This window comes from Asterias rubens, chromosome 4 (assembly GCF_902459465.1).
Source record: "Asterias rubens chromosome 4, eAstRub1.3, whole genome shotgun sequence".
Lineage (NCBI taxonomy): Eukaryota > Metazoa > Echinodermata > Asteroidea > Forcipulatida > Asteriidae > Asterias > Asterias rubens.
Genome location: NC_047065.1, coordinates 13,169,706 through 13,191,876, shown reverse-complemented (window position 1 = coordinate 13,191,876; position 22,171 = coordinate 13,169,706). Strand labels below are relative to the sequence as shown.

Here is a 22,171-nt window from a genome sequence, read left to right as displayed (position 1 = left end):
CCAAGAATCGCGCCCACCGTATCATAGTTTGAAACAATTCAGACACCTTTTTTGGACGTATCATCTTTAGGTTCGATGCCCGGGCGATGCTCCCAACCCCCGACCGTCCTTGTCTCCTCTCTCTGCCTGGGTGTATGACCTCGGGGGATAGTGTCAGAGGCAAAGGCATCTTGCCATCGGCAAACCTCATGATGATGATGACGTCAAATGAACAATGACACTTCTTGCTGTTGTTGTCTTCTCCTTTTGATTGGGAGTGTGCAACAAAGATACCCAATTGTGCTGGATTTCTGAATGGCAGACAATGTTTCACATAATTTGTTATGGCGAGTGAAACGGTCATAATAGAATACTGATAGAATGGATTGTGAAACTTCATCTTGTACTGAAATATTTATTGAATTCCTTATAAGGGTATATTTGGAGTTAATATGGAGTTCAGAAGCATCAAATTTTATGATTAATACCTCTTGTATACAGGGTATATACTGTGTGTTTAGAAGTGGCGTTTCAAATAACTTCCTCTGAATACCTTTGAAGGTATCTTAACACATAGTATCCCACTGCTGCAACCATTTCCAACGTCAATGTACTTTACATTTCCAAGCATACAAAATCATTCGGCTTTAACCAACGATATCAAATAATCATTACAATAGGTATACTCAGTCTTGAAGCACCGTAACAAGCTAAAACTTCCTGGTTACTTGTGAAAAAGCGCAAAATGTTGAAGCAGGAGAACCAACAACTGTGGACATCATTGTCTCAAGACCGTCATAGACTCAGCTTAATGATCCCGTTAAGGCTAAAGGAAAACATAGTACTTAGTATTCTGAAACAACATGTTTCATTTTGTTTGTCTGATAGTAGATAACTTCAAATGATTGTACAATAAACGAATGGCAAGGACGTTTACCATCAACAACAAAATTGACCCACCGATTATGCCATCTTGAGTCCCGTGTAATAGGTGTACAACAAAGAAACCTTATTGGATGTTCTAAAGATGAACTCCTTCAAAAACAATGTTTCAGACTGCGGGCATATGCCCTTAACATCGCAACAAAAGAGACCCTTAACCATAGCTCCGCCCATTAAGAGGGCACTCTCCCAAGGCGCCTCTTTTCAAGATGAAGTGAGAGACGTTTTCTGAGCTTGACACATAATTTCAAAATGTGTTCTCAAACAAACAAAAGAGGACAAAATAGAGTAGCGAAGACTGTTGACGATTTACATAGTTTGTGATCACTCGATACTCCCAGAGAGCACATTTTATTTCAATCGAAATGTACATCGTCTTTAATAATGCAAGAAGGAAGGAAGAAAGAAAAAAAACCACACACGACATTCATCTCTCGTGAGTAGAGAGGGGGGTGCTCTCTCGTTGCGCCATCCCGGGGCAAGAGGCAACGACGGCCCGGCCAAGAGAAATGCTATCCGTCTGAAGTACATCTCAACACAGGAAGAAGACAAAGAGGAAGAAAAAAATATATATAGAATACCAGATGAGATGTTATAGAGGATAGTCAACTTTGATCCACGGCGAGACGTTGTTGGTGAGGGGGGACTTTGGGGCGGGAGGAAAAAGAAGTGGCTGAGTCGGGGCCAATCACAGTCAAGATCCCCATGAATTTTCTTTTGGGATCTTGTCTTATCTCTTCGCAGAAAACAAAAAAAATATATAAAAAAATCATCATCATCGAGTGCCGTTTATTGTGTGTGTAAATTTATCTTCCCGCCTAAAGTGGGAGAAATGAATAATAATATGCGCGGGCAGCCCTGGAGGACAATGACCTACTATCCACACGCGAATGAAATTGAATATCTCCAGGCTGTTTATGTGTGAACCATCCACTCTATAGTTGAGCAGGAGGAGGGGAGGTGGGGGCGGGGGGAACCAGTTAAACAGTTAGACTCATAATATTTGAAACTAAGCACTCTATAAATATGTTTCTGGACTGTATGTTTGTGAAAACAATACCATTCAAGTGTTAGTGACTAATATACACGGATATGATTCCTTAGACGAAAAACATAACACAACATGTATTTGTACTATCGTAACATACATGCTGAGTGCATCATCTATTTTGCGTGTTAACAAAAGTTTTGCAAACAAAACAAACCCTGTTTTATAGACACTGGACACTACTGGTAATTGTCAAAGACCTGTCTTCTCACTTGGTGTATCTCAACAGATGCATAAAACAACAAGCCTGTGAAAATTTGCGCTCAATTGGTCGTCAAAGTTGCGAATGAAAGAGACAGCACCCTTGTAACACGAAGGTGTGGTGCTTTTAGATGCTTGATTTCGAGACCTCAAATTCTAAATCTGAGGTCTCGAAATCAAATTCGTGGAAAATACACTGTTTTTTTTCTCTCGAAAACTACGTTACTTCTGAGGGAGCCGTTTCTCACAATGTTTCACACTATCAACCTCTCCCCATTACTCATTACAAAGTAAGGTTTTATGCTAAACACTATTTTGAATAATTACCAATAGCTTCCACTGCCTTCTCTGAAGTGGGGTCCTTTGTGGGGTCCAAGTTGGAACAAAAACATATTTTTGGGGGATCCATTGTTCAATTTAGTAAAATACCCCGCAAGAACAGTCTCGTGAGCCCAAACTGTTGATCAATATTAAGTAACACGTGACGCAGCCAGCCTATCAAATAGTGCGTACACAGAATTAAAAAGAGAAGTAGGCGGTACAGAGTCACTTGCAAGCGACCGAGTGGGCTGGAGATGAGAATGTCATTTTGGCACGTCAACGACAGCGACACCGACACACAATGCGTTGACGACAACGACTCCTACACATGACTTGTTTTCAGCGACAAACAGGACCGCACTGAATGCTCAACAAGAGTAATACAATCTAGAATCGGCGAATGCGCATCCTTTTAGCCAATCACAGGTCTTTGTCTGCATGTCTTTTTTATTCTTATTCAAAAACTAGAATTTAGTTCACTGTATCGCTGGATAAAGAAAGCGTGCTTCTGCATATCGTTTTTACATCGGCCCTGAGTGCATATAGGAACGATTTAAACCACGGCTTTGGTTTCACTGTTTGTTCAACCTTCAATGGCTGTTTCTTATGGGGAGGAATGTATAGTAGGCCTAGTTCGTATACGCGTGGGCCTACGTGGGTTCGAGCGAAACAAATACCCATTTACCAAAAGACTAAAAACATAGGATTCGAACTGCCTCTAAAGCTGCAGGGCAGTCTCAGTGGTCTAGTTGGTAAGACACTGCTCTATAATTGCAAAGGGCGTGGGTTCAAATCCCACGCGCGTAATATATGCCTGTAATTTATTTTTCACAGAGCTCGGGATAGTACTGAGTATAGGCCCTATACAGTGCTTATAAACATCGGTGTATATGGGTAAAACCAACTGAATCAAATGAATAATTCTTTATCCCCGATGCAAACAACACATATAAAGACTATTGTCGTTGATATATTCACACACACACTTTGTAAGCAAATGCAAGTTATTCAGTTATTTAATAGAGACGAATATTTACATTGATCGCTATCAATGCGAGATTATCATCTTTATATTTTGGCGGTCATAAACTATGTCTCATGAGGACTTCCCGCGCGAATTATTACAAGTCAAAGTGTCGTGGTGACGTCATCCGGATGTTATGATCGGTCCTCAAGCACTGTCCGAAGTCAAGAGTTATGTGACTGTGGCTTTGGCTGTGACTGCCCCAGTGATGAATAATGCAGGGCTAGTTTAGCCTAGCCAAAGCCGTAGCCGGTGTTGTCGACCTTGGTACAAAAGCAATGCATGAAAATGAAATGAACAAGATCACTGTATGCTGCTACCGAATGCTTGTATTTATTTTGGTGTAACTTTATGAAATGTCTGTGTTCAGCATTTTGTAAGTTTGAAAATACATCTTTAAATGATCAAACATTAATTTGGACATGACTTTTAAAAATGTTGTAAAGATTCTCATAGTGGGAAACCTTCTTTGAAATAGTTTTGCTTGAAATGCTTATAGTTAAAATCAGAAGTTTGAAAACAGTGAAAACATTTAATGGGGGTTTTCACTGTTTTCTCGTGACTCTGATGGCCGATTGAGCCTTTTCACAGATTTGTTATGTTATGCATATGTTGGGAAAAAACTTACTGTTTTTGACAATTACAAAAGGTGTCCACTGCCTTTAAGGCTGACATTTCCATTGAAGGAAAAACAAATAAAAAAAATGTGTCCGACACCGTTTGGAAGTACAATTGTAAAACAGTTGCCACCGGAAATGTACTTGTAGTTTCCACTTGTTCTCATGTTACCGTGTCACGATAAACCTATCCCTCAATGCTCCATTGCGCGTCCAGTTCGATCTCAAACTGATAAGGGACGAAAAGAACAGAACAGGCTGGAGCCCTCTGGCATCACTGGTCCGAAGTGGGCCGATTATCCAAATGAACCACGCCCTCTCTCCGATCATCGGGTCAACTCGACTCTAATACCGTGGCTGGTCATACCGTGGCGTGGGCACGTTTGCCAGGAGGCATATTGGCTCATCAGGGGGGTGAGAAGGGGGAGGGTGGAGAGCTAATGACGTTAATGCTCGGGCTAAGACGAAGGATTTAACCGTACTGAGGTGGAGGCTTTTCCTGGATGGGCTGTTTAGACCTCCCTGAGGCTAGGATCTTTCTTCTTTTAGGGGGTTTAAGAAATCACCTTCCATGTCCGGCGTGGATACCCCCAGGGTGCTCAGCTAACACAAGGTCCCCTACCGATCGCAGAGGGCAATGGACTTGCGGTCTTGTGGTTTGTCCGTAAAATGGGGGATGGAATTAAAAAAAGGAAGGGAAATTATGTTACAGTCAATTTCGAATTAAAAAACGAAAAGGTTTGAGGGTGATGTGCGTCCATTTATTTTGTCCAATCTGATTAGAAGGTTGACCGTGTGCGCCTCAATTAACTTGTCATGCTACATGATAAGAATCCTGACATGATGTGAACCCATGTGAAAATTAGACACCATCCCTAAGCAATGTCAGTGTTTTCGTGTACAAGTCATGGTCAAGTCAAACCAGTTTTTGTTAGCACCTTACGTGCTTTATTTATCCATTTTTAACGGTCGCAGCTGTCTGGCTAACAACAAATGTTTCTTTGTGTGTTTATTGTAGATGCCTGTTGTATAATTTTATAACAAAGCAATGTGGGCCTTTATATTTAAGCTTTCTCGACTCCTATTGTTTTAAAGCACATTGAGTTACTGGTACGTTATGCGCTGTAATGTTATTTATTGTTATTGTTGATTTGGGGATATTTTAATCCCTATGACATAACTTTACTCCTTTCCCCTTTTATTGCAAGAACCTTCTGGTTACTTTTAACTGCTTTTTTTGTTGCAATACAAACAAAATATCACACATTGGCAACGCACGCATGTTTTTCTCAGTGTTTTATTTTATTTTAGTATAACATACCGCCGCACGTAACAGTGACATCGCACAAAATAAGGTAGAGGCCGCCAATGCACTTAAATCCCATCAACTCATAGGTGGTTTCCCTTATTAGTTAAATGGAAATTGTCTTAAAATATCCAATCATTGACGACTTTACCAAAACGCAATAAAGGGTGATATATACGTTTCCGGATCAAATCCCCCGCAATCTCCCGCGATTTCCCGCGATTTACGGCACCCTAAGTCACCGCATACAAACTGCCACAGCCTTTCCCTTATGCCTGTAAAATTTCTTTTGAATGCGTTAAATGCAGTGAGAGAGCTTGATGCCAGGCATGGCGCCAGATTATACGAGGAAAAAATTAAGATTCAACGGCACAGAATGGATCTGTCTTAGAAGCCAATTTGATTAAAAGTTTTTTTTTTCTTGTTTTTTTTTGTGGCACAAGTCAGAGAGAGGGGCAATGTTAAGCGTCTTTTGTTAAATTCCCCGTACAGACCTGTATCCCGTAGAATTACCCATATCTTTAATAGTGGGAGGGGACTGTCGACATGGGACCAGGGGTAAGGGTGGCATACCAACCATGGGTGGATAGGATTTGGGTTCCCCACGGTATTGAATTGGGTGATTAATAAAATTGTTTAACCTAATGACACTATTCGGCATTGATAATTGGAGTGACCCTGTCTAACGTGCCTTTGCGGCCGCGATACCTTAGCTTGGTGTTCAACTATAAAGGGAAGATACACGTTTGGTTATTGCTTCTAAAACGAATGGAAATTATACACTTTTGGTTATAGAAGCCTTTATCTATGTATAGCTTTCGATTAAAGCCATTGGACCCTTTCGGTACAGAAAAAAACAAAAAGTTCACAGATTTACAAATAACTTACAGGGTTTACAGAAGGTAGTGGTGAAATACTTCTCTTGAAATAATTATTAATAATTATAATTTTGCTTTTGCTTGTTTGTGCCTTTGAAGAAGGTCCGGTCGGGATCGAAGACCAATATACCATCTCACCAACTAGTTTTAAATCAAAGAGAGGGGATATGCTTTTGACAGCTACTCTTAAAATTACTGCCAATTCAAATTTACTCTGACTTGTGAGAAGTGTCCTCGATGTTGGGAACACGACCAGTACAGCAATAAAATAAACTATAGGTTTTGAGGCGAAGCTGTGTTTCTCGAGGAAAATCATGTTTCAATGTTCGGACGGTAGGTTTAAAGTATTAATTGGGCTTGTGTGTAGGCGAGAGTAACAAGACTCTCAGATTATCGCCAGATCGCTTGAAGTTCACAAATGAATGAACTCTTTGTGGTTTTCCAAAAGTCCCTCTAATTCTAGTCTTGCTGTGAAAGGGATGCATATAAAGACTAAAGGAGTATATGGGTCTGATGTTGAATGGCTTTTTAATTAATCGCACAGCGACTAATGAAATTGCAATTGAAGAAAGAGTAGAGGGTGTTTTTGTTTGAGATGTGTTGCCATGGAGAATAACGAGCCAGACAGACTCTTGTCATTCTCCCGTCGTGAGGAGAGAGGAGGAGTTGGCCACAATCCTCTTAGCTCATCTAGCGGCTTATTTACACATATTGGAGACATTAACTCATGCGTCACCGAGGAATATAACTTGCCGCCGACTTTTAAACCGCCATTGATTAATTAAGGGTATCGTATAAACCAAATCTGCAATTTTCTTTGAACCGATTTCGGCGGAGATTTTTTTTTTTTTAAGAGAGCTCTAAACAGTAGATCTTGTTGTGTGCCCTTGACCTTATCAGGACGGATTCGCTAGAAGAGAAACAAAACTCCTTGTTGGATTGGTAAGGATGGGGGGGGGGGAGGGGTGGGTCTGCCTGTCTATTGATTCCATGTTACTGTCTAATCTTATTCACCGGCTCACGTGGCAATATTCACACGCCACGCTGTCCCCAAGGACTTGAGAAAAAGAAGGGGAAAAAAACCTGGGTCCCCCGGTGTGCGCGCGAGAGATCCCGCCGCGGTGTGTGGGAGCAGACGATAAACGCTGATTTCAAAGGCGTTGATTTGGCGCGAAAAAGTGAATCGGCCCGGTTCACACTGAGCGGAATGAAGATATACGCGTCAAGTCTGACACATTCGCGGGGCTCGCAATTAAATGTCACTGATCTTTAGCCTCCTTCTGATGTTTATTATTTGGTCTGCCGACTCAGTATTAAAATACAGACCTCTTATCGATCCATTTTTTTTTTATTATTAGAATACGGAGTAGGTTTTATGTGTATGTTCTGTAACAGTGTGCCAGCGATCCAAATGATTATTTCCTAAACTTTGATTAAGAAATCAAACTCACGAGCGAAGGTCTCAGCACCGGATGATTTCATATCACCCGTTGATGCCTGAGATTCTGTTTTTTATATTAATAAAAAAACCACGTTGAATTGAGCGGTATTCCCCGTCAATGCACGCCGATTAAAGATGGGTTTTGACCGCCGCAAGGAGCCTTGGGGAGCTACTGTATTCACCGAGGCTTCTCTGCAATCTTTTCTTGTTGTGTGTCCGAGAACTAATAAGGCACTAGCTACAGCCACCATTGAGCCGACCGTTATACGCGTCCATACTGCCGCTTCATTTACTCCTTCCGATTTGCCATGCTACTCGCTCTTCTTATTGAGGGGAACTCACACATTATTAGCAGCTACCTACTTTCTTTGTATTTGTTAATTTAGCTTTGCATCAAGATACAGCCAAGGAATTGCGTGCATTTTACAACATCGTTAGCCAATTGCGTGCGACGGGATGGCTAGTTACACGACAGTAATATATAGGAGCTTAAAGGAACACGTTGCCTTAAACCGGACGAGTTGGTCTTTGAAAAGCGCTTTTGACCGTTTGTTATAAAATGCATATGGTTAGAAAGATGTTTTCAAAGAAGAATACAGTGATCCACACACAGGATACTCGAAATTTCATGGTTTTCCTTTTACGTCGCGAGCTCTAAAACACGGTCTGCCATTTATGGAAGACAATAATCTGACCCACGATTAATAGGGTGCTTTTGGTAGTCATTCTTGCTAAATCCCAGTCATCTTGTTAACTATATTTCTAGGTTCCGACGCTCATGTTATAGCGAGGTAGATTAATGCCTTATTTTGTCATTTTGCTTTTTGACCGTTTTGTTTCATGCCATGCATTTTTGTTTAGGCTTATTTCTTGTTTCCTAAATCAAATACTTAAGTTGCGCAATGGCTTAGTCGGGTACCCATGAAGAGCTACTCGAGTACTGTGTTTATGTGCAGTAGAAGACTGGGTTTATATCCGCGGTAAAGTTACCACTAAACTTGTAGATCAACTACAACGGTAATGACTACATTTTAACAATACCGTGAATAATACTTAAAAACCATTAGTTTTACTAATATTGAACGATACTGTTTGCAATTTCCACGGTGAGCATTTTGATCAACAACACCCGAAAAAATAATAATGCTAATCAAAACAGACTGTACCCTATTATTTGCTGTCAGTGCCCATGTTAGGTTATTACTTGATCTTGATCCATGCTTTATTAAAAATTACTAACATATTTATTTGACGATAATCACTGCACCCCCCCCCCCCCGAATCAGTCTGGAGTCGTGTCTATTTTGCATTTGCTTCAGGCACCAAGTTAGGTGAGTATATCATGGTTGGAGTACAATCCAAATAGTATAATTATCATCTCAATAGTTCGACGAGGCCGAAACCAGTCTTAGAAACCGATGGTTTGTGATCGTATTATGGGTGCGTTCGATTAGCTTCCCCGGGTCGACCCCGGTATGTGGCTTTTTTTTCCAGGACGAACGTGTACAAATAATTACCCACGTTCGTCCTGGAAAAAAAAACGCCTCACACCGGGGTCGACCGAGGGAAGCTAAACGAACGCACCTTATAAAGCCAAGCAGTCTGTCGCATGATGCAACATGACCCTTACATTATAATTATTTTATTATACGGGTGTCTATCTAAAACGGATCCCTTTTGATGAAGATTGGGCAGTCACAAATGTTCAGCACATTTGTTTTTGTGATGTGGCAGACGAGTTGGTCTAATAGTGCAATGGTGTTTGGTGCTAGTGACTGTAGAAGTCTTGTCTCCGTGTCTTTTACTGCCTTTGTTTAAAGGCAGTGGACACTATCGGTAATTACTCAACATAATTATTAGCATAAAACCTTTCGTGGTGATGAGTAATGGGGAGAAGTCGATGGTATAATACATTGTGAGAAACGGCTCCCTCTGAAGTGCCATAGTTTTCAACAAAAGAAGTAATTTTTCACGAATTTGATTTCGAGACCTCAGATTTACAACTTGAGGTTTCGAAATCAACCATGGCGCACACAACTTCGTGTGACAAGGGTGTTTTTTCTTTCATTATTATCTCGCAACTTCGATGCCCGATTGAGCTCAAATTTTCACAGGTTTGTTATTTTATGCATATGTTGAGATACACGAACTGTGAAGGCTATAGTCTTTGACAACTACCAATAGTGTCAACTGCCTTTAAATGCAGTTAGTTGTATACGCTTTACTGACCATTCGTAATAACAATTAATATCAAGGCCCGATTTCATAGAGCTGCTGAGGCAGAACATGTTTATATACACTTTCCTGCTGAGCAAAAAATCACAAGTCACAAATAGTGCATGTGAAATGGTATTTTGAGTGGTTATTTTATTGTACTAAGCATAGTGTGTGCTTATTTGGGCACAGTGTGTGCTTATTTGGGCACAGTGTGTGCTTATTTGGGCACCTCTATGCAATTGGGCTAATTGTTGTTCGCCTTTTTATGAATAATGTTCTTGTGCTTATGTACGTTTTGTGCTTAAACAGATATGCAATTGGGCTAATGGTCGTACTCTCTTAAAGAGACGCGTCATAAAAACCTGGCTTATGTCTCCGTTATACCATCTAGGCACTAGATAGTCTTCAATTGAGACTTTAAACCGCATACGATCTAGCCCTATTACTTATGCATACAAACTCTTAGGGGATAATGTATACACATTATAAGTACTGAAAACATGCATAGTCATTACGGAAGACAACACTCCCCCTAAAATCCAAGCCATACAATCACCATCATATCCAAGAACGAGAGTGCTGACAATTATAAAAAGGGCTCTAATAGCCACGACCCTATGTCTAGGTTTCGCGCTTCCGAAGTTGTTGTAGCGACCTCCGATCGGGTTTAAGGCTGGCGTCGCCTGCCCCAGACGTGCTTTTAGAGTGAGGCAGCGATCGCCTCCCGTGGCCTGGTTTAAATCGATATGCCCAATCGACCCGGTCTTGCCTCAACCCGGTAAATCCCACGCGCGGTGTCCCTTCAAAATCATCATTTTGCGATCCTGGTACTCTGGGTGCGAAGCCCTCCGTGCTATAATTTCCCCTCCATTTTTTGTCTCCACCCCCCCCCCCGCCCGCCTTCCGGATCTCCAGCCCCCCTCTCTTACCCCCGATCGACACACACGCGCGCAGCTAGAAACCACACACATGCATACCACTTTGATATTGCAGATTTTTTAAGTGCTGTCAGGCGGAAAAAATAAGGCAGGGGGAAATATTTTGTTCCATATCTTTCCCTCCCCGTCTCTCCTCCCCTCGCTCTCCCGTCAACCTGTATCGCATCACTACGAGGAGAGAGAAACAGCCATGCCAATAAAGATTAATGCGTTCACAGATCGATAAATATAATTTTCTCCTTTAGGATTGACAAATTGAATTACAGCATCTACTATTTCATTAATTCGGGACGAACTGGTTTAAAGCCTGCCCACTGAGCCTGCCACATAGCCCTAATCATTTTGAATTAAATGCACTAAAGGCCGTTCCTGGCGCGCGCTCCAGCTATCTAGCTAGCCCGACCGTGGGCCCCATTGTGCGCAGTAAAGCGAACTAAGCTAGTTATTCGCGCATGAATTTAATTTCGGGGTAGGTTTAGGGATCACGTGAGCCGGCCACTCATGGAATCAGAATGATGTTGTAGTAGATACATACAGCATGTACGAGGCAAGAAACTCACTCCTTATTACTCAGAAACCCCAATGATGGTAGGATTTCCCTCAACCCCTTATAGAGTTTAGCTGGGGGGATAGAGCTGGTAAAGTCCTAAATTAGGATGCTTTAATCACTTCGATCGACCAGGAAGGAAACTTAGCGGCTCAGCGAACCCAGTACTTTATGCGTCTCCTTAGTTTTCAGACGGAGTACGGGGCGGAAAACCCGCATGGCGAGAAAACACTGCTTAATTGAATGAATCGCGCAACAGGAAAAGAAGGATGTTTACTCATTTGTTGGACGAGCTAGTTCCGACATGACATTCGCGTCTTGACTTTTTTTTTGTTCACACGAGAGAAGCACTAGATCACAAAGCCGTTTACAAATAGAGATTTTTCACTTAAACAAAAACAAACACTCGTTCTAAAAGACAACCCAAAACCACCCGAAACCTCCACCCACCACATTTGACATGTTGAACTTTGTTTAAAAATTCTCCACTGGGAGAAAACTTGCTAAATGATCTGTCCAGGGTAAATAAATACGACAGAATTTGGAGTGTTTTTATATTATCAAAAGAATATAAACTGTGTTTCTAGGTGGGTGTATAATTTCGGGGTCAATGATAATGCCCCAACTTGAGAATCAAGAACCTTGTGTTCATGGGAGCGGCCATTTTGTTTTTAGTTGGCGCACATCCGGGCAACTCCTATGTTCTGTTGGTACAGGATCGAGGCTAAATTGGTTGCGCACTACTTTCAGGAATACATCTTTCCAAAGATGGTTGTTGTTTTTCCCAACATTTTCTTCCTTTTATCACGATAGGAACAGAAAAAAACCCAAGAAGAAGCAAATGAAACTGAAAAAAAATATATCTTACTATAGGTTTTCTCGGTCAATTTCGGAAAATAAGCAGCCAATTTAACCACCAACCTATTTTAATTTGCGCAAAACCGAATGCTACTCAAAAGGGTCATTCGATTTCGTTTTGGGACTAGTCAAGTGCAATGTTGCGTCATTCGAATTAACAAAATGATCATTCAATTTAACAATTCATCAAAGCAGCATTCAAACTCGCAGACGCTTCTTTAGGCTCGTGTGTCACGAAAAAGAATGACGATACGCTAAATTGAACAGAGTGCTAAAGGAATTTGACATAACCCAAAACGAAATTGAATGGCCGAATTCTGAATTTGAAACGCAGTAACAACTGGAGAGGGCAAAACAGCTTTAATTTGATGGCATGAAAACGAATTTGACTGCTCACTTGCCGAATTTGACCGAGAAAACCTATATTAATAAACATTTATTTTAGCGCAAGTTTACAGTGAAGTCTCAAAGCGCTTTTGAAAGTCAAGAGAAAAAAATAACAGAACTGTTGACTACAAAAATTACAGAAAAATACAGAAGAACCGCGACCTGCAAACAATGAAAATTATAACTTGTTTAAAAAAAGGGTATATATTCAATAGAATACGTAAACTCTTTTCATTTTAATGTTATAGCTGTAGATGCAACATGTAAATGCCCTATATGCCCATAATGCTTTGTAGGTGGCTGGAAAAGGTGTACAAGAAAGGAGTATAGAACGACCTGGCCTACTTTTTGCATTGAAGACACTGGACACCTTTGGTTATTGTCAAGACCACTCTTTGGTGTATCTCAACATAATTATGCATAAAATAACAAACCTGTGACAATTTGAGCTCGATTGGTCGTCGGAGTTGCGAGAGAACTATATGAAAGAGAAAAAAAACCTTGTCACATGAAGTTGTGTGCTTTCAGATGCTTGATTTCGAGACCTCAAATTCTAAATCTGAGATCTCGAAATCAAATTCGTGGAAAATTACTTCTTTCTCGAAAACTATGTCATTTCAGAGGGAGCCGTTTATCACAATGTTTTATACTATCAACCTCTCCCAATTACTCATTACCAAGGTTTTATGCTGATAATTATATAGTGTCCACTGCCTTTAAAATGCTTGAATCTATTTCGTTAGAGACTAAACGGGCAACAAATTTTGAACGTGTTCGATACGAGGTGTATTTCTTAACATCCTTAGGTTTTTACCTTTTCTCGCTGCTGAGGATGAAATGCTGATTTTATCGTAGCTTGATGCTGAGATAGGTGCACGACAGTCTGCATCTGTAAAATAAACATAATATTATGACGTTGGTTTTAAAATGAGGTTTTAACATCTTGGTATTATTATGTTACCCAACGACACCACGAAGCAGTGCTTTGGACCACCATGTGGCACACGTCCACACAGTGTTTTGACACTAACATACGAAGTGTGGACCTGATAACCAAAGACGTCCATATATTGGACTTGAAACACTTTGTGGATTTACAGGAGTCTACACATCATGTGTCCACACCTTGTTATTTTCTGTGTGCATAACAAACGATGTCCACACAGTGACTGTGTGTGGGTGTATTAACTATACATACGAAGTGTGATTCTGCGAACTAAAGAAGGCCAGTGTGGACTTACAAATGTCCACACGTGTTGAGAAATAAGATTAATATCCTTAAATGTACATTGCAAAGGTATGTCCACAGGGTGACTGCAACACAGCTTGGTGCGTTTGTATATTGGATGGGGGGGGGGGGGGGGGAGGGGATGACCCAAATTCGTGCAACCTTCGAGTTCTCCATCCCAATCCCATGGTGTATGTGTATACCAACCTCTCGTTGAAAGCGCCCCACCCCAATCCCTGTTTACTGTTTACCTCCCACTAGTTTTTCATTAATCATCTGAGTTAGGGTTCGGGTCACTGCAGACGTCCTCCCCCATGCCCAAACAAACCCCAAACCAAAAAGAAAAAAAAAATCATCATGGCTCGTCCGTTAAAATTATGGCGGGGAGAAAGTCGCAGGGGTGGTGACGGCACAATTCGCTCTCCACCCCGACTCTGGAGTTGTCATTCGCCAGTATAAACTTGAGTCTAATTGTTTACAGTAATGACAGACCATCCCGTCAAACAGATTAATCATGATATTTTCTCTCCATAGTAGATGGGAGATCAAGGCATCAACATTCTTCACCTCGATGGGTCTTGCTTTAAAAGTAACAAAACTTGTCAGAGAAGATTCTGTAATTTTGTTTCTATTTTTTTTTTTTTTTTTTTTTATATATAGCAGACGAGAGGAAAAAAATCAGTTCATTGATGTATGGTGGTAATGAATTCACGCGAGATTGATTTGTGCGCGAGATATACGTATGCATAATAATGTTGAGGCGGGCGAGACTTCGAAGAAATTGACTAAGGGTAATGTTTTCTCTCTAAAGGATGCGAAGAAATGTGTTAAATTTAAACCATAATTTAAAGGCACTGCACATTGCAGTTAGCCTAACACTTGGATGGTACGAGCAACTGAGAGCTGTTGATAGTATACAACATTGCGAGAAACGGCTCCCTTTGAAGTGACGTAGTTTTTAAGAAAGGTGTATTTTCCCACTAAAACAATTATTTGAAACTGAGAAAGACCTCAGCCCTGAGGCAAACTGAAAGCAAACACATTTTGTTTAACAGGGGTGTTTGTTCTGTCATAATTTTCTTGCAACTTTGATTATCAATATTGAGCGAAAGAATTCCCAGATTGTGTATTGTATGCATACGTTGGGATACATGAAGTGAGAATATTGGTCTTTGACATTTTACCAAACATGTCCATTGTCGTTATTAAAGTAAGATCTTCTAAGGAGAGGATAATGAAATGCTCACGCACAAAAGTTTGTGGAAATGTTGTGTTTTTTGTTAAAATACTAGCTTGATCAAAGTGGAATTAACTCGGTCCCTTTGTATTGTATGCATACTTTGGGATACATGAAGTGAGAATACTGGTCTTTGACATTTTTACCAAACATGTCCATTGTCGTTATTAAAGTAAGATATTCTAAGGAGAGGATATTGAAATGTTCACGCACAAAAGTTTGTGGAAATTTTTATACTTTTCGGTGAAACAATAGAGTGATCAGAATGGAATTAACTCAGTCCATTAATTGAAGTATACAGTTACGAAGACATGAGAGATTGCGGAACATTGTTCTGGGTGGATATTGAAATTATTTTCCAGTAAAATAGCCTCGGTATACTGGAACAACTTTGTCCCTTGGTTGCAGTTTGCAGTTTTCAAGAAATTAAGAAAACATCGAATCTTTTAATACATGCGGCTTGCTGGTATGCGGGTATAGTGTGTGACATTCAGTGAAAATCGGATTCTGCTCAACTGATTTTCTTCTGTAAATAGTGTCTGTTTGGAATAGATTAATGACTGGGTATAGATTGCTGTGCCCTTGGCCTTTATTTTGATTTCCAGTATTCCAAAAATGAATTAATATTAACTTGCCTTTGATTGAAGTATGCTGGTATTAAGCATTTTGAAAATAGGTTTTCATGAAAACAAAGTTGAAATTATCATTGAATTTTGCATTTTGGAATTTGATTAATTTTGACCAACTTCGTAATCCGAAGCTGCATTTACAGAGTCATTACAAAAGTTTTTTTTTTTTTTTTTTAAATTAGTAAATTAATTAGAACACATTATTCCCATTTTCTTTGGACTTTGGATGTGTACTTTTTGCTGTATTTTGTATAGTTGACGCCATTTTGAGGTGTGTGACAGACACATTACTATAATACTATGTGGTTTCGGTAAATCTGAGAGTAATCCAGCCGAATCAAAAACAGTGCAAAGCCGTCAGTGTCCCATTTTTCGAAAAAGGCTTATTGGAAGTTTACCCGGCGGTAATAGTGGGTGACCCAACCATAGTAATTGTATCGTCGTGTTACTGAACATCCAAATAAAACGGTCTCGTCCCAAGGCTACTCCCAGATGGTTTGCTGCGATAGCATTATTATCTCCCCCATTGCATCAACTTTAACCTTGCGAATTAAGAAACTACTCTCTCTGGAGGGCGCTGTTACATGATGTTCCAATTTTCAATAAACAAGACTATGTACATGGAAATGTAGTGAAGGTGATAATGTGTAGGGTTTCTTCATCATAGGATTGTGGTCATAAACACTGTGCAATTATTGGGGACAGAAGTTTCTTGTGGTCATGCATGTGTTTTGCGGTTTAAACGTAATATGTAGGGAAAGATATGCATTGTCTAAACAACTGACACAGCATGGTCATAAATGATATGTTTACGCGTGACTCCAGTTTTTGCATCCTTTTCATTACACACTCATTAGTAATACCATGGAGCAATCCATTAAGGTTTGAATTCCCACAACAGACACCGGACAAGAACCAATCAACAAACTGAAGCCCAGGTTCCATGACCAATCTACGCTGTAAATTTCCCACACACAGTTCTCATGAGCACGAACCACGCACTCTCAGCACGCTCACCAGCCAACCACCAATACATATCCTCTATGCCACTCTAATCCGATTACCAGTGAGTGTTGACACTACTAGATCAAGTAAACATGATAACGATGCCAAATTTGTGATTAAAGTCAATTACATATTTCCCCTGTTGTGTATTATTATTGACTCTTAAAATATGGAAACTGTATTTATGGGCGATAGTAAACATACCTTAGAGCCGATTTTGGCGGCAAAATTGCACGATACAACAACACAGGCCAGAGATCATACACAATTTGTTATGAGTTTATAATCCTGCCAAAAGTTGTAGAAGTTGTTATAACCATTATAACAAGCCATTTTTTCGAAGGTAAATGCTTCAATCCACGCGGGGCCCTATGTCGTCAGAGTGGCACATATAATCTACCCCTACACATTTCTCAATCTCCCGCCAAAACTTAACAGTGACGTCATATAATATGCGCAGTAGTCTCCTGTGCAGCGCTACCTCTGCACATGAAAACATGTGTGAAACTGAGAGTGCAGGAGGGAAAAAGTCGGGACAGTTTTAAGTGAATTAGAAACCACAGAGATCGGGGGAAAGCTGAGGCCTTGTCTGTTTGAAAACCCTCCGATGTTATCGTTTGTTTTAATTGTAGAGTACAAGTTGGACTTCTACGAATGAGTGAAACTTAAATTAAGCAACTAGGTTAAAGGGAATTGTATGCTTGGTCATCACTCTAAAAGTTAATGTATATAAAAACGTCTGGTAAGAAGCCTACAGCACCTTTTGATAACATAAATAGGGTTTAAGAAGCATTTCACTTCGAAGAAAAGTGGCAATTTTACAAGCAATCAGTTTGCATTCCCCCCAAGTGGAACCAGAGAAGCTTTACTGTCAGTAACATTTATAAGATGTTGTATTCTAATTAGGGATTATTCTCACTTGTGGACCTAATTAAAGACTCTAGACACTATCGGTAATTGTCAAAGACCAGTCTTCTCACTTGGTGTATCTCAACATATGCATAAAATAACAAACCTGTGAAAAGTTGAGCTCGATTGGTCGTCGGAGTTGCGAGATAGCTATGAAAGATAAAAACACCCTTGTCATGAATGAAGTTGTGTGCTTTCAGATGCTTGATTTCGAGACCTCAAACTTGAGGTCATGAAATCAATTTCGTGAAAATTACTTCTTTTTTTTTGAAAACCACGTCACTTCAGAGGTAGTAGTTTCTCACAATGTTTTATACTATCAACCTCTCCCCAATACCCGTAACCAAGTAAGGTTTTGTGCTAATAATTATTTTGAGTAATTACCAATACTGTCCACTGCCTTTAAGGCGCTCCTGATTTTCGGCGGTATCTCCAAAACGCGATCACCTCTTGAAATGAAACTTTCACAGTTTAGTTTAATTGTATACGTCTGCATTTATATGATTAAAACAGTTGATCGAACGATCCCCCCCCCAAAAAAAAAAAAAAAAAAAAAAAAATAGATCAGATTCTTAACTCGAAAGTGTAATGGCACTTATACTATACTTTACAACTGAACTGTAACATTTCCTCGAAATTTTCCTCCGAGCTAAAGGGATATAAAATAGACAGGAAACTGAGTTTTGCTTCCCCATTGTAGGCCAAAGGGCCAGTATGTGTTTATTTCATCAACTCCTTTTTTTATTATTGAAGTAACTACACCTTATCTATTGTATTGCTTCCTATATATGTGTACACTAGCAATCGAAGGTTTAGTTGAATAGGCACTTCTCCGGCAAGTTTTTTATCAATTCGAGATTTGACCGTCAATAAGTTCCCCTTTTGCGTGGTTTGTCCCGTTCACTGACCTCTTGCTGCTCTTTTTTTTTTTTTTAGAATCAAACACTGTCTTGATTGATTGTCACGTTGCGGCCATTTTTTGTTTCAAACAATGCAACAACCAAAAAAGTTACACATTTTGATTCATACATTTATTAAATAACTAGAGAAACGCAAAAATGCTGTCGAGATATACAAACAACTTTCATCTTAAGATGTGTACAACCAGACCCGTGTCAACGATAAAAATCCAACTATTATAATTTTATTATTGTAAAAAGGAGTTTACACTCAATTGGTATTAAAATCACACAAGAAAGTCAGGCTGCGTGTCTGTGGCTACAGCTTTAAATGATAACACTGTAGTATATGAGACAAGGTTAGTCAGCAAAGCCGCAGCATCGTCGTCCTCTCAGACCGTGCCTCCTGTAGGGCCCAAATCAGATGAAGAAATAGTCGGACCCTCTGTGTGTGACAATGCGACATTTGACCTGATGTGATACAGGGAACACGACTTATCGTTGAACGCAGGACGAACAATTAATGCGCGTTCTATAAAAGTGCTTGCTCGAGCAATTTATTCCATGTGTATTGTGTGTGGAAGGCGTTTTCCCAAAGACGTCTTATGAAGCTAAAATGCTGAATGAAAATGCTGAATGCTGAATGTTTTTTTTATTTTTTTTTTTTATTGATATCCACCTTTTTGGATGAGTCGGGCTCGTCGTCAATTAGTGCATTATTTCCAGTCCATTATGCACTATGGATTGGTAACCCGGTTCAACCAACGTTGCTCCACACTCGTACACATCCACATTGTGTTATAAGGAACCATGGCAGACCGAATTGTTTTATTTATGTTAGGATTTAAATGTTTGTGTCGTCCATATGAGTCCTAAACCACAGCGTTTGTTCTCTCATTTTGCTATTCAATTACGCACCGTGAACTAGATTACACCACAGTTGAGCGAAATCAGAATACGGCACTGCTCTCCCCCTCTCTCCCTCCACACACACAAGAAATACAAGGAATATTGCTGGTCTGCAATAGGAATTTAGTTTCAATTGCCGCGGAAACCCAATCCAATCTCGCCGGTTCATCTACACCTCGAAAACGTCAACTTTTCTAAATTGGAAAATTCCGCAAGAAGTCGGGCCCCCCCCCCCCTATATTAAGGACTCACCACCCGAGCACCCCTTTAGGGCATGTTGCACTGTGTGATTAAAGCTTATTGTTTCATACACACCCTTGTTTTGTGGCAGAGTGAGAAAAAGTCAGGTATGTGTTAGTATCTTTGTATTATAGTACAACGGCCGATATTCATTATGATCACAGCTGTTTTTGGGTACATGTACACATTGGAGTGCTATAGGGAAGCAAGTGTGGACGATACTCCAATCTTACCCGAATTATGATCTCGCGCGCTTTCGGGGAAAATACAAAAAAGGTGATTGGCAGTTATAAAGTAAGACCGTGTACGCTGTATATATATATATATATATATATATATATATATACATACATAAAGGAGAATAGCGGTATCACTTTCGAGCGGCACTGCCTCGGGCTTCGATGGTAATTCACACAGACATTTTTCACCAGAAATTTTATCCCCGTAATGCGGGCCACTCGATTCGGGCTGAGAAATTGTATCCACTGTTTAAGGTTCGTCAAGGCTTTTTTTTTTCTCTTTTTGTTTTCTTTAAAGATATAACCCGGGAACTTTGCACGTGGGACGCAATATAGTGTTGCGTTTCCCTTATAAAAAAAAAGCCATAGGTCCCGAGGAACTGTCGGGACAAAGAATGCAATAAAAAAAAGGAAGAGAAATCCATCTGAAATGCTTTGGCAAATCACAAAGGAAGAGACACAAACTCGCCAAAGTGATGTTACCGAAAAGAGAAAAAAAGGCGGGTAAATAGCGATAGAGATAAATCACCTTTTTCCCTATTGGATCGGGTATCTCTTTCATCAAGACACACTAAGGCGGATTGTGGCGTAACCAGCGAGGGATGAAAATGATCTTTAATAGTCAATGGTACAACGGTTATCAAGACGAACATTATAAGTCGTGTAGATTAAGTTTATCTATTTGTACATCCTCCATAGACTTCATGACATGTCACACAAGACGTTCACAAGAAAAGCCCATCAATAGTATAAAAATAGAGTTGTTACTCGCATGCATTATATAGGTTTAGAGAGGTATCAGTTTTTGTGTACTCATTCGGTTCAAATAAAATACAATGAAAAGTAATGCAAAATGAAAATATGAGAGGCTATAGTGTCACATCATCTATGCTGTGAATATTATAGTATTATGCATGGATAAGCGTTTCATCCAAGCCTATTTGAAGCAACATTGACACCGTATAAACACTTTATTAACACTGAATCCGAAAACGATCTTTGAGAGTGTAATTTTGAAGTTATGATTCTGAGCAAGGGGTAGCTGTTTAAAAGCATAATACTTTATACATTCCTGGGTTGGATTTCGCAAAGTCTTATCTCGAGTTAAGCTGAGAAAAACTCGTCCTAACTTAGGATTAGCCTCAAGTGTAACTATCACCAGGTTTAAATTTCTCAAAGAGTTAAGACTAGCCTTATCTCGAGTGAGGCCGAGATTAACTCGTCCTAACTTAGAACTAGCCTTAAGTTTAAACACCAGGGTTGGATTTCACGAAGACATAAGACAAGTCTAATCTCGACTTAGGACTAGCCTCAAGTGTAACTATCTCCAAAGGGTGGATTTCTCAAAGAGTTTAGACTAGTCTTATCTCAAGTATAGGCATAAGTTTTAATATATCCTATAGGACTATCTTTGTGATGTTGACCACAGAACACGCAGTTTGTTGCACCGTTTTGAACGTTCAATCATCTCCATCATAAAGGTGTGTCTTTAAACTTAATCAGAGCTCTCTCACGAGGTTAAAACTTGTCTTTCTACTTTAATAATACGCTCTCGGATCGAGCAGTTATTCCAGTTGGCAGGCGGGGCTGGAGAGAAGTCAGAGAATGTTTTCGAGTATACACGCTCCTCGAGAGAACAGAACAGACTAAAATGCAAAGATTTGAGAGGAGACCGTAATGGGGACTACTGTTTGATGTGCATAAACGTGGCTTGGTTTGCAGATATTTAACTTGAATTAGAGACAGAGAGATTGTGAGAGAAAAAAGTGCACTGCCCAATGTCACCATGAATGTAATACCAGGGGACCCGTGCGATATAATGTTGCGCCTTTTCATCTATATGGTTTACAGACTGGGGCAGTCGATGGTGCTCCCATTTTCCCCTCTTCGTTCATCTTGTCTCTCGATAGCACCAAGGAAAACAGCTTCAAGTGACGTCATCTGCCAACTTATACTTCTATCCATCGGTTGTATGTGATCCTATCCGCCCTTTTGAAAATTAAAAAGAAAAATGACAAAACCGAAAAAACACGTCGCGGGCCAGATTGGGGGTTTTACGAGGCGAACAAAGAACAGACGGACGGAGGAGTCCTTTTTGTTGTTTTAATGTACTCGACAACATTTGAAGTGGAGACTGCTGGGATAGTTTTTGCCACTGGAGTGCCGAGGCCA

At 40.1% G+C, this 22,171-nt stretch overlaps 1 long non-coding RNA gene across 1 annotated transcript in view; it reads right to left on the bottom strand.

Moving 5' to 3' along the window:
• Positions 1–22,171, bottom strand: part of LOC117288810 — a 55,466-nt gene that overhangs the window by 11,238 nt on the left and 22,057 nt on the right. Inside the window, exon 2 of the long non-coding RNA XR_004518913.1 lies at positions 13,519–13,593. This is a non-coding gene — a long non-coding RNA (uncharacterized LOC117288810). The remainder of the gene's footprint in view (positions 1–13,518; positions 13,594–22,171) is intronic.